Source organism: Zonotrichia albicollis, chromosome Z, assembly GCF_047830755.1.
Source record: "Zonotrichia albicollis isolate bZonAlb1 chromosome Z, bZonAlb1.hap1, whole genome shotgun sequence".
Lineage (NCBI taxonomy): Eukaryota > Metazoa > Chordata > Aves > Passeriformes > Passerellidae > Zonotrichia > Zonotrichia albicollis.
Genome location: NC_133860.1, coordinates 70217765 through 70229266, shown reverse-complemented (window position 1 = coordinate 70229266; position 11502 = coordinate 70217765).

Below are 11502 nucleotides of genomic sequence, written 5' to 3'. Positions count from 1 at the left end.
ACCTTGGGAAGCATTTTCAATTTCTTTATGCTACAACATATCCCAGGCAAAGTGCTGTGCATCGTGTGACCGGCACAGGTAGAAAGTCCAAATGCTGAGTGAGCAGCAAACATGAAACAGTCATATTCAGAGCAGGGCTTGTTAGTCACATCTCTGGTGAAGGTAATAGGGTCATCTGGAGTTCTCTTACCATTCCCAAGTGTCCCATGGAGTCTGACACCTGCTGTCATGTTGGGCCAAGCTATGATTTAGTCAATGCAAATCAGTACTGAGCCATAAATCCAGTGTAGATAAATGACCTGAGTCAGCAGGATGGTCAGGTTTGGAGGCAAAGATCCTGTGCTTTCCTTGCAAACCAAAGGTTTGTCCAGCAGTGGACCAACTCCCAGAAGACAAATGAGCAAGCCAAACCTGAACCTTAAGGCCCCTTTCCTGTTTCAGCCTTTGCTGCATTTCCTCTCCACTTGGTACGCTGCACAGACCACTGCACAAAGTAAATGTATGTTACATGACACGTTCCAGCACAGAAATTTCTTTGAAAAAGGCAGATCACACAGTGATTCAGGGAGATCTCCCCAGCAGAGCTGTACTGTTCCTCCCCTCCTTGATATCTGAGCATTAACAGTTTCCAGTGTGACCCTCGTGGTATCCTATTCCCAGGAGCACTGCTACCCAGTGTCACAAAAACCAATGCTTGTGTAGTCTGTGGTAAACCAGAGCTGGACTGCGCACAGGCATTCCTCACTGCGGGGGATTTCCTGCTCTGTCAGATGCCCTTGTTTCCCATAGACTTGCTAACAACCACCTTTGCCCATGCTGTCAGAGTGGATCTGGATTTTCCAGGGCACTGTTCACTTTCAGATATCACCTGATGAGTTTCATATCCTGTGTAAAGTAGTGACACAGCAAAGGGGTGTCAGGAGCCAGGGCCATGTCAGGTTTGCTCTCACTGAGCAGCAGTCAGGATAATGTGTTTAATTGTTGCTATTTACTTGCCTTTTCCCCATTAAAAATTTTAGGAGCATATGAATGATCTGGGTAGACTTCCAAATGTGTCCACAGTCTCTCCCTTTGACTCTTAAAAGTGCTCTTGTAAGTGGTACAGGAAACACAGGAAGCAAAACATGCATTTGAAACTATCCAAAAGAGAAGAGAAAATTCTCCAAGGTGGTTCACAAATCAGCAGAGCTCCTTCCCCAATTGGGTCTGTTGTTTCCAGGGAAATCAAGTTTGCTGACCTCCTTGGGTCACTTGTAATCACTGCTCTGCTACTGCTTGTGGCAGTAGCCATACCCAAAATGAGCCCAGCAGGGAGGACCCCAGTGTTGAGACCTGGCTTGATCTAGGATGGATGGGAATCACTGATCTGGAGATGACAGGCTCATTGCCAGTTCTGTGAGCTGTGGGTACCCTTCCAGTGCCGTAATCACCCAGCTGTGAGCTGCCTCCTTAGAGTACAGCCCTCTGGGAGTAAGAGGCTTGTGTTCTTGAAGCACTTTGCACTTGCCTTCCTGCATCACTCTCTTTCAGCAATCAGCCAGCTGCAGATATGACAGGGAAGAAAACCCCAAACCTTTATCTTTCATCATATTTGGATTAGTTTCTGAATTTTTTGATAGTTTGAATTCAAGACAATCACTAAGTTATTTGCACATTAATGCAGCTCTCATAAACTCTATTGTCCTTTATAGGCTTCAAAACCTGAAATATTTAGTGTTATAAGAAAAAGAAAAATAACTGCAACTAAGGTCTGGGGGCTAGAGTGTCCTCTGTTTGTTTAAACTGTTCAGGCTTGCTAGTTGGCAAGATGAATTGAGCCCACAAGTTGCATTCCAGATATTTTCACAAACATTTGCTGTATTTGGTGGGTCACTGTTAATATCAATCATCCCAAGTTTCAAAATTACAAGCACATGATGCTAGAAGCAGCAGCTTTCCAGGGTAATTGGGTGGGAAAAGATTGCAAGCAAACCTCTGGATGCTGAACCACTTTTCTCTGCTGGTGGAAGGTACCTCTTCAAGCTGAAAGCATCTGAGTGAAATGTGTCTGTGTCCCCAGGTATTAGTGGGCTGGTAGAGGAAGCAGGCAGGACATCTCCTTGTTGTGATCACTCGACAGAAAGCCTTTGGAGGAACAGAAAAGCAGTAACAAAGCAACTAAAAAAAGCAGCCAAGTGAGAAAAGTCATTAGGGAGGAAAGCAGAGAAGCAAAGCAGTGACTGGAGACTGTGGCCAGCACATGCTGGTGTTCACAACATCCTCGGCAAGGCTAGTGTGTCTGTTCCAAGTGTTGGCTTTCAACAGCAAAGTGAAAGATGTGTTTATTGGCACATTTAAATAAAAGAGTGCTCATGGTAATGGCAGCTGGCTTAGCAGAGCAATTTATGGGAACAATGTTGAGCCTGTGGTTAGCTGTTTTGTGAACAGAGAACAGTCCTAACCTCTCTCTGCACAGAGGTTGCTGCTTCTCCTAATGAGGTCTCAGCCACAGCAGCATAGCCAATTTGGAGATAACTATTTGGTCACTTCCTGTGATACATATTAATTTTGTAGCTAAAGTGGATTCCTTTTCTCTGCTGGGCCAGCAGCTGCAACATGCAATAACACAGATGTAACATGCATGAGAGCATTAGTGTGAAAGAGCACTCTAAATAAACCAAGGACCAAAACTTCTCTCAGTCGCCCCTCTGCTTTCCTCAGCTTAATATAATTTGGCATAAAGTATTTCAAAAACTGTGTAAGGTAACCTGTTTACATAGGTAAAGTTTAGAAGGGGCAGGATCTGGAGTTTTCCCGAATTTGCATGCAACAGACAAAAGAAGAAGTGAGTCATGCTGAAAACCTGTTGATTAAAATGGTTCAGGAGAGAAAGATTAATTTTTTTTGTTGTGCTTCAACACTGATGATGAAAATTGTTGTGTACTGTTTACAGTCTGGATTTATACAGCTAGAGCTGTTCTGATGGTGACACACAAATTACAGTACTATCTCTGGCAAAAGGCAAGCTGTGTGGAAGTCTGTGGGGCTTTTTCACCCACCTGCGATCCACCTGAAGCTGACCTGCCTGAAGTGAGTCTAAGCAATTGAAAAGTCATTGCCCTTGACAGACCTTGGTCTTTGACTGACTCCTGCATTGCAGGAGGATGCCCTGATGGCTTGCAGGGACAGGGAAAAGGTGTGCTCTGTGATAAATGTGTGCAGAGAAGGCAGAGGAAGGACGGCTGCTTTGCTGTGAGGAGGTACGGCCGCCAGGGAGGTGTCAGGGAGGCAAAGGGGCCGTCTGGAGCAGCTGTGCCCAGGGACTGAACCAGGCAGGTACATGTGCCCCCACCACATGTATCCATGCTTGCTGGGCACCTCCTCAAGGACACAGCTGTGGGACAAGGTTTTCAGCTGTATTTGCTCTTTTAGTTCCCTACAACACTTGGCTTACTGGCAAGAAAGAGCAATAAGGAAGTGTACCATATCTCTGCCTGAGAAAGCAGCTGTGCTGCATAAATGCTTGAGCTGAACAGATGCTGGAGAGACAGAGGACTACTCTGCTGGCAGCCCTGGGGGCTCTGGCTGTGAACTGCAGAGAACCTCTGGGGTCAGACTGGCATAGTTTTGCCTGTGTCATATTTGCTGTCCTGTTCTGGTGGCCACTAAACATTTGGTAGGGATAACTGTTGCACTCTGAAGACTTACCACCTCTGTTTTATACAACAGAGTCTGGACTGGTGACCTCAGAAGGAAAATTAAAATATGTGGGCTAGTCCATGCCCTGTGGCAGAGAGGGTGTCCCACCTCACTGATGATGAGGATACCTGTGTGCAATGAGATGCTGCATCCCTTCATCCACCCCTGTCACCTGAAAACTGTCCTCTTTATGGCCTTGGTCCCAGGAGCATCACTGAGGGGCAGGGCAGGGGTGTCAGGGAGTGCTGTCTTCCAGTGGCAGTACAAAGTGACCTGAGGGACCTGGCATTGTTCTTCCACACCTTCTCCTTTTTTCTCCTTCCCAGGTTAGCAATTTCTGCCTTCCACGCTGCCCAGACTCTGCTCTCTGTTGTGTCCCTCCAGGAGGTCATGCACACAGAAGAGAAGTGATGGGGAAGAAGCCAGGGATCTCCAGAAAGCACAGACATATTTACATTAAATAGGTTGAGTAATCCTAAAGGGTTATTACCCATTTTCTCCCAAGCCTTCTTGTTCTTTCAACTTCTCTCATCACCAGGATAAATCAGGTGGTTTTTGCTCGTATTTATGAAGAAAAAGCCTGATCTGTCCCTCCCAACAAAATTTTCAAGCACAACATAATAAAAAAATCCCTTGTGCTTATGCTGGGAGTCATGTTTTTGAAAGGAGGTGTATGTGGGAAGCAAGAAAAGCAACTAAGTACAAAAAGAGAAAGAGGACGAGACAGGCAAATGTGTGCTAAACTCTGTGGTGTATCCTCTTGGTTAACGCACAGTCCCTTTCTTTTTCCTTTTTCTGTTCCTTACAATGTCAAAAATCTCTTCACAATAATGAATTGGGGCTCAGTCAAGAAAAGGGGCATTGTGCAATTCAGTAAACCGTTTTAGAAAGACCAGGTCTTTTCTGTCAACAAAATAATTCACCTTTATTGGACTAGCAAAATCTCAAACTTTTGGTTTTATAATCTGAAACATTTGGCCTTGTACTGCATGCCTTATAAACAGGAAGTTAAAATCTGGCACATAACAATAGTGAGAAAAAACATATAGGTAGGAAAATCAGAAATATTACAGGCAGAAATGTTTGTTTGCCTGAGTTATTGCCAATAATGTGGGTTATTAACTTCTAAATATTTAGCCCTGTTTACTGGTTGCTGTAAAATGTGTGTGCCTTAAAAGATGAAAGGACATTAGATACCCCAAAGATTTTCTGCTGCAATCAGACCTGGTGCAAGCTGACTTCTGACTGAATAAGTAAGGAAAATGGCACTGTTGCTAAGCCTGTAAACCTCTCCATCTTTTTGTCACCATTTCTGTTTTCTTTGAGTCATGCCCGCAACTTACATGAAGCATCTACCTCCTTGTGAATCACAGCAATAAAAATATGTAACCAAGAACAAGAATTACCGGCAAAGCACATCTACCAGGTTTGTTATGGAAAATTGTCTGTTCTTCTAAAGGCAATCTAGCGGAAGCCTTTAAAATCCCAGAGGATACACCAGAACTGTTTGACCCCTCTGCAAGAAGTGCATGTTCATGTGGCTGTGCCTGCCATGCACAGTGCACAGTGGGCTGAGGGTTGGCAGCAGACAGACACAGGCAGTGACACCAGGGGTGCGCCCTGACAGCTCACCCAGAGCTCGCTGCTTGCTGGCTCTCAACCCCATAATAAATCCTTCTGCAGCTTGCTTTTCAAAACTCCACCACAGTCCCTCTACAGTTTGTGAAACTTCTACTTTGCTGTTCAGCACTGGCAAAGGCAGCCTAACAACCACCCCATGGAGGTTCAACCCACAGGGCTCTCCACACATGGGAACACATCTAATTTTCTAATTTCCTAATTTACTGCCCTGAGGTGGTGTCTACACACCACATCAGAGTTATTTAAGCAAGCCTCCTGGTGTGTTTGAAAATCAGATAATTTAATTTAATAAGATTTGCCATATATATATATATATATATATATATATATATATATATATATGTATATGTATGTATATATATATATATATATATATATGTATATGTATGTATATATGTATATGTATATATGTGTATATAAAATTATATATTTATTAATTAATTAACTGTTATTGCTCTCTGGATGTTCTTAAGCAAAGGTATGGACAACTTAGAACTCCACAAACAACCTACATGACAGACAGATGGTGTTAGAAACAGTTTTTCAGCAGCCATCTGCCAGATTAAGTCCCATGCCTCACCTTGAAAAGCTGATGCACACAGTTGAGGCACCCTAGGAATCCAGTACCTAGAAATGGTGAATATCACTGATGTGCCCAGTACACATGGCAAACCTATAGTGGCAGGGCCCAAGGCTGTGCTCCTTTGTGTGAAGTGCCCAGGTTGGTGGCAGCCTCAGGATTTGACCAGGTGAAGCAGATGATGCTGCAGAGCTGTCAATAAACGTCTGTGTAAATAACCCATGATTGCTGCTACCATCAAGCCAGGATGATAATTTCTCTGGGTTTCCCAGGGATCAGTTCCATTCTCATCCTGGACTAGTCAGGTCAATGTCAGGTGGCTTTGACCCAGCTGGGAAGGATCATCCTTCTTCTCTTGCCCTGAAAGCTCTGATCGTTTAGGGACGCTGTCAAGGAGAAAGTGATTGAGCTTTCCCTCTTGAGGTCTGCCTATTCATCTCATACATGCTATCCCAAGACAGACAGCCACCAGCAGAACTGCTCCAGAGGACAGGGTCTTGCTTGCCCTCCACCAGCAACTCAGCTCTGCAATTTTTTTTACACAATTCTGAACACACATTCACTGAAATCCTTGTTGAAATAATAATTTGCCAGTGGAATACAGCCAAGCCCATTTTGTCTTTTCTGAAAAACATGGGCGGGGAGAGGTTAATTTTTTCATGTACATTAGTTGATTTTATGCCAGCTCCCCCTAAAAACACTGCTGGTAGCAGAGGAGGAAGAGGCGTAAGTGGTCTCCCATGTTTCTCTTCTCCAGCATCCCAAAACGTGTGGGACAAACAGCGGATCTCAAGTTCAGCATGGTTAACACTGAAACTGCCAGGCATGCAAGTGCTGCCAACAGCAAACATTGCTGTTTCAGGTCAGCTGGGCAGACATTTTTATTTTAGCTACTTCTTTAAGATAAGTTTTACGCATTCCCATGTTTTGTGTTCGTACAGAAAGCAGCTCTGAAAAGGGTTGGTACTCTGTAGAAGCAGCTAGAAGCTTGTATTTCTGTGAAATGACATGGAAGATTAAAAGAGCAGACCTTGAGCTCTTTATCAAAAATAAAAGTCTCATTTTTAAAAAAAAAAAAGCCTGGTTTTCTCCTAAACTTTAGCTATCCATTTGACGTCTCTTATGTACATGACATTTGTGTATTTTTAAAAAGTCATTGAACAATGAGACAAAAAAAAGCTCTACAAGTAATTGTTTTCTGAACACACTCATAAGGATTCTCCCAACAGCCTTATTTACAGGGAGTGTCAGTGAGCAGCCTGTCTCTGAATCTAAACCTCACCTTACTACAGACATCAGAGGAGAAGGTTACAATGCTGTTGTTCAAAGGTTTTAGAAATGACAAATATTATTGAACTGTCTTCCTTCCTCTATCTCTCCCTCCCTCCATTGTTCTCAATTTGCAGGAATCTGTTAAGTGAAAACAACCAAAAATCTTTAACACTGCTAACAGAGGAATGTCTCCCAGTCTCCCTTACTGCCACAGCATGTAACAAAGAGCTGAAAAATATCCTCAGTGACTGATCAAAGAATTGACAGAAGTAATCATAGCTGGAATGTCAGGCTGGGATGGGTGCTTCCAGCTCAAACCTCCACTAAAATAAGAGAGCAGCTTCTTTTCTTTTCTTTTCTTTTCTTTTCTTTTCTTTTCTTTTCTTTTCTTTTCTTTTCTTTTCTTTTCTTTTCTTTTCTTTTCTTTTCTCCTCTCCTCTCCTCTCCTCTCCTCTCCTCTCCTCTCCTCTCCTCTCCTCTCCTCTCCTCTCCTCTCCTCTCCTCTCCTCTCCTCTCCTCTCCTCTCCTCTCCTCTCCTCTCCTCTCCTCTCCTCTCCTCTCCTCTCCTCTCCTCTCCTCTCCTCTCCTCTCCTCTCCTCTCCTCTCCTCTCCTCTCCTCTCCTCTCCTCTCCTCTCCTCTCCTCTCCTCTCCTCTCCTCTCCTCTCCCGCTCATTTTACTGCTTCTCAAATGGTGGGTGTATTGGTAAGGATGGGATAAGATGTATGGAGAAGGACACAGGGGTGTTACCCCCAGAAGAAATGATGCTGCCAGACACACAATGGCTTCAGACTTTGCTGCAGAGGAGCTGCAGGGATGGGTGCAGGAGGCTGCTGAAAGTCAGTCTGCAACCACCTTTACCATGGTCAGCTGCAGCCCTGCAAATAGCCAAAATCCCCTTTGCATCCCTCTGCTTTTCTCCCTTACCATCCTGCTTCTCTGCCTCCACATCACTGCAGTGACATGAGCTTTCTGTGTGTGGACAGATCAGGTGGCCAAATTTGTTCTTGCACAGGGCACAAACCCAAGACTCACTAAAAATTGTTGATGACATCCAGAGTCAGGTATGAAAGCACTGATGTGTCCTGCAGTTGAGTGCTGTGTGCCTTGAAAGCATGGCATGGATGTTTCCTGCCGCTTAGCCTGCTGCAGTCCCATAACCAGGGGGAGTCATCCAGGCGCCGGTGGTCCCCCAGAAGAGCTGGAATGAAGTCATCCTGGGGCCTCTGTTACTGTGGGCTGCTTCAGATGGCTGATGCTGCTTGAGCTGTGCCACCAGTAACAGTGCTGATCTCTGGATACTAAGAGAGACTGTGCTGACCTCCAGCCTTCCTCGCCAAAAGACACACCAGGGCCCGCCTGGAAATTTGTGCAACATCATGGCTAACACAGAGATCAAAAAGGATTACATTTTGCTGCTTTTCTTGGAGACACCTTCGGGCTGCTGAAAGTAAAACTGAGTATCTGCTGGAAGTAAAACTGAGTATTTCTCGAGCTGCAGACACACCAAGAACTGAAGATGGGTGACAGCCCCTTCCCTAATTCTGCCAGGCTGTGCCATTCCACACCCATGGTGGTGAGCACTGGGATGAGTCATTCCAGGGAGGCATCAAGCCAGTGCAGAGCTGTCCAGAGGTATGTGCAAAATTCTGGTGCTGAGAAAAAAAAGAGAGTGAAGAGGAAGGGATGTTGTCAAAGTGCAGCAATTCCTTTTTCCATTAAGTCAACTAGACCGAGTAAGGTAAATCCTTTTCCATGCGGGTCTTTCCTGCACTGTGTCAAGAAGTAATTGCCCATGCCCTGAGTTGCAAAGGCAACATGTATCCACAAAGGGTGCTACTAAAGTAATGAAAAAAGGTATTTCTACCAGGAATTCTAGGCAAACTCGCTATCCATGACGAGAAGCTAATCACCTGGAGAAGAGAAGAAATAGAATTTGCACATATTTTCAGACTGTTTTAAAATGTTTCACCTGCTTAAAAGGCTGCTGAATTTTCTGTTTTCAACACTGTGCTGTGTGTTGACTGTTGCAGCTCTCTGTATGTGGACTAGCCATCACCTGTTTTTGCATTAAAGAAGGATTTTTTCCCTCACAACCAAATAACATGCTAAAAGCCTCCACTGTGGGAAAAATAAAAAGCAAAGCAGTGTTTTGCCAGATTTCCTATTTCATGACATATTGGAGCAATATTTGGAGAGAAACAGCCCAGCCATAATAACCTTCAAACACCTATTTTTTCCATGTTCTGACCCTCAGTTGCAGGTGAACAAGGTCAGAGAACTAGCGGGAGGAGCAAAATCCCGTACAAGTATAATGGGAGCATTAGGGCTCCAGCACACCCACTCAAAGGAAACCCACACCATTTTCAGGATCCCTGTTCATCTCCCCGCAGCGCTGCTGCTGGATCTGCAGCCAGTTGGGAAGCTGAGATGGTGGCATCCATCAGGGAGAGGAACAGGGCAAAATCAGCAGAAGTTGCTCAGTCCCCGGAGCCACCCTGGGCTGGTGCAGAGGCTGGGCCTTTTCTGTGAAGCATCTTCGGGGCCAGGCACTCCTGTGCCCCCAGGAGCCTGGTACCACCAAGCACAAATGCTGGTACAAACATCACTGGCATGACCAACAGCCTGAGCACTACTCTTGCAATCCCCCGGCCCTGTTTCCAAAACAAGATGCAGAACCTGGAGACAAAGAAGGTGACATTAAGGGGAGTGGATGGAGGAAGTGGTTCTCTCTGAGGTAAGAAAGGTGGAAAGAAGTATGGAATGCAAGAAGAGCAGGAGGAGCAGGGATCCACAGCAGTATCCTAATTTGTATGGAGACGAGCAGATGGAAGGTAAGGGTCTGTGTGCATGCATTTAGCTGATGAAAACATGAGATAATGTGTTACTAGCTTGGCCTGTAATAAAAGGAGATTACACAATGTTGTTCTTGTCACAGACAGAGTGTGTACTCTGACATTCACAGCAGTCTGGCTTATTTTCACTGATTTCACACAAATGTGGGCAATTAACATCTTTCATTCCTGTGCTCTATGTCAGAAATAACAAGAGGTCTTAATCAGCTGTTGGTGACTTGCACAATGGCTAGATTCATAATACTCAGGCTCCTGGTATGGCTTTTCATATTAAAAATAGTATTACTTTAGAGAGGAAAATACCATTAAAAAGAAAGCCAAAAGCTTCTAAATGTGGTCTTGGTGATACAGCCATGAAGAAACAGACTTATGCTGCCTTCAAACAACATCACACAAAAAATTTAGCATGGAAATACAGTAGTGGAAGAGCAAATCAGAAGAATCAGGTATGCTGGTTTTTGCCCAGAAGTAGGAAAAATTAATCAACAAGAACTGAGAGCTAGAGAGGAAGAGAAGAAAATAAATATTTCCCCAGAGTAAAACAAGGTTATAGCTGATGCTGATACAGTGAAGTCTATCCAGTTGGGTAAAAAAACCCAGGGATTATTGCACAAGGAAGAAGGGTCTCAAGAAAAGTCTGTAGGAATTCCCAGAGGTCCAGAGTAGCCTGACAAGACAGTTTTACACCCTACACAGCCGTTGCAGCCATCTGTCTCTCTGCCTTCCACACCTTGTCCACACACTCTTGTCCAGAGTTACTGCAGCTGCAGATTTTGCTGCATTTTCACAATGGCTCCCATTGAATATTGAAGATTTTATAAAAATAGCCAATGAATGGATCAAGTTCATCTCAGAGACTGCCTTGGATCAAGTGTGGTTGTAAGTTGAGTAGTGGATGAATAGTTGTGCAAATATGTTGTCTGAGCAAATGTGGATTTTGTAGGAAGACTTCCCATAGTCAAAAAGAGGGTCTATGTGTTCCTAGGTTCAGAAATTGCTCAGACCAACATGGTGGTGGTCTGAAATGACAATAATTTCACTTTGCGATGGTTTGATATCATAACAAGTAAGGTAAAATTCTGCCTTGTTCAGGATAATCTGCTCTCTTATAATTTCACCAAGAATTTACTCCTGCAAGCTTTATAAATATTAGCTATTTTAGTCTCATTTCATTTCAGAAGATATTTCTTCAGCTTTATGTAATTTGGATTTGTGATAAGTATTTGCCTTGGATGCATAAGGATTATTTTGCTTTGCATTTTGTCCTCAACTAAAAATTCCTCCCTCCTGAAACTGCAGATGGTCATGGGCAAAGAGCAAATATGCTCATGCAAAATTCATTGCACCTGCATTGCACCTGCATTGCTCATTGCTCCTGTAATGGTTTTGCCTGCTAACTGTAACCAGATGCTTCTGTCATTTGGTGTTCAGACCAGACTGTAAACCCTGTCTGCAGAAGAAACACACAGAGAAACAC